The sequence below is a fragment of the Zerene cesonia genome, chromosome 16 (genome assembly GCF_012273895.1).
Source record: "Zerene cesonia ecotype Mississippi chromosome 16, Zerene_cesonia_1.1, whole genome shotgun sequence".
In the NCBI taxonomy this organism is placed as follows: domain Eukaryota; kingdom Metazoa; phylum Arthropoda; class Insecta; order Lepidoptera; family Pieridae; genus Zerene; species Zerene cesonia.
The window spans coordinates 9,196,748-9,198,931 of NC_052117.1; the positions used below are offsets into that span (position 1 = coordinate 9,196,748).

Genomic DNA, 2,184 nt, shown 5'->3' on the forward strand with positions numbered 1-2,184 from the left:
GGAGCCGATTCCGAGATTCCAATTATATATATATATATATATATATATACAAGAATTGCTCGTTTAAAGGTATAAGAAAGATTTGACTTTTATTGCCTATATCTAGTGTCATTTATGTATTATATCTATTGTGTAAGTTATATACCAGTGCAGATAGCGTTGTAAATTTTTTCTTTTGCCGTCGTAGAAAAAAAAAATATTCGAAATCAATAACTATTTCAACAAAATATTGAATTACATTATGTTTGGTCTTAACAAAGCTAAGTTCTCGAAGTTACTAAACGATACTTCGTGAAAAAAAGGAAAACCCACTTATTTTGAGTAAATATCGGAGGCACTACAACTGACATTGAAAATTTTTATACACAAAACTCAACTGGTCTTGATTAAAGTCTTTTTGTTACTTCCGGCTCTCATTTCAAGTACACCTAAGATGGGAAATTTTTTACTACTGAAGGCATGTACTAAATGCCTAGTACAATATGCATAAGCTTGCTATGATAGACATGTGATAGACAATTTCAATTTCATTGATTAAGATACAGAAGATAGATAATAAAAGTGTTGGATATTTGGAGGCACTACTGGTCTCGACACCCACTTTTCTTTCCCTTTATATTCCGCCGCTGAAAAATTTACTTAAGTGTATCTATTGCCTAAATAAATAAAACGGAACACTCACGTCTTCGTCGTGGTCGAAGGCATTGAAGACGTCGTAAGGCAAACATGAGAGGAGGTCGATCAGAAACCAGGACTTGAAGTAGTTCTTGCGGATCACTTTGGGGTCGCTGACCACCTCGCCGCCGGGCCCCACGAAGGTCGTGTGGAAGTTGAGCACGATGTCGATAAAGAAGACGACGTCGACGATCGAGTCGATGACGAGCAGCGACACGTCCTCGCTCGTCTTGTTCTTGAAGGCCACGTTGTACGGCACCATGATGGCCGTGTAGAAGGTCAGGCACAGGATGATCCAGTCCCAGATGGCTTTGAAAGCGCAGTAGTGCAGTAGGATGTGCGGCGGCGTCTTGGGCGCCTCCTGGCGGTACTGCGGCAGCACGTCGCCCGACAGCGACATCACCTGCGCACCACGCGGCTCGTACTCCCGTCCACGTGACCACGCGTGGGCGTGTCCTCGTGCGGTGTACCCGACCGATGCTTTAAGCCATACGTCCCTTCCGACTCTCTCTTTTATATTAAACTGTACTTTAAAACTTTACTGTGTCCATTTCATGTGGTACACGATTTGATGTGCCGAAAAGGACTGGCTTAAAGTAAGGCTCGTTGAATTATTATAATTTTTAGACATGCATACACTTGAAAAATGTTTAGATAGTTCAAAGACGGTTATTTCATTATTTTTTTATCGACGTTATTAGGCTATGTTTTTGTTATGTTTTGTTCACAACCAATAATTTGCCAACGAATGCGAATGGTACTGTAATAATCGGTGCTTAACTAAAAATGTTTTAATTAAGATTTGTTATAAGTAAAATAATAAATCTGCAGTGAATAAGTGAATTGAGCTATTATATTTTGTATAATCAGATAAAAGTTGAAGAAAATAATTGTGCTCAGATATAATATGAATAGAATACTCACAATTACTCACGGTCGATGTTTTAGAGCCACGTCACGTCAGATTACAATTATTGAGTTACATATGGAAAGTATAAGTACAGAGTGCAAATAGAGTTCTGAAGAGCAGTGTGCGTTATCTGGAAGCTTAGGAAGAATTGCGTTTAGAGTGCTGCAGTGTACTAGTCGCTAACGAACCTAACCTAACCGTTGTGTCTCATCAGCATTATTTTATATTTATAGAACATTCTAAAAAAACTTATACTAGCAAGGAGCGTACATAGCTGGACTCATTATTGTAACCATTTATTGAGGAACGCTATATTTTACAGCTTAAAACGAGGTATATATCCTTCTGTCTAACTATCGCAAACGTGCAATGATCCGATACAGAATTAATGACGATGAAATGACATCCATCGAGCGATGTTCGGTCCCCGTGAATGAGCTCGCGCCCGCGCGCCTCGCGCAGGCGGCGTGCGGGTGGGGGGTCGTGCGGAGTAGGGGTCGCGCGGAGTAGTGGTCGCGCAGAGTAGGGGTCGCGCAGGAGGGGGTCGCGCGCGCGGCGGGCGAGAGGCGCGCGAGCGCGGGCGCGAGCGTACAGAAGGT

At 41.9% G+C, this 2,184-nt stretch overlaps 1 protein-coding gene across 1 annotated transcript in view; it reads right to left on the bottom strand.

Moving 5' to 3' along the window:
- The window catches only part of LOC119833085 (potassium voltage-gated channel protein eag-like), a 44,505-nt gene that overhangs the window by 26,426 nt on the left and 15,895 nt on the right, over positions 1–2,184 (bottom strand). The window lies entirely within an intron of this gene.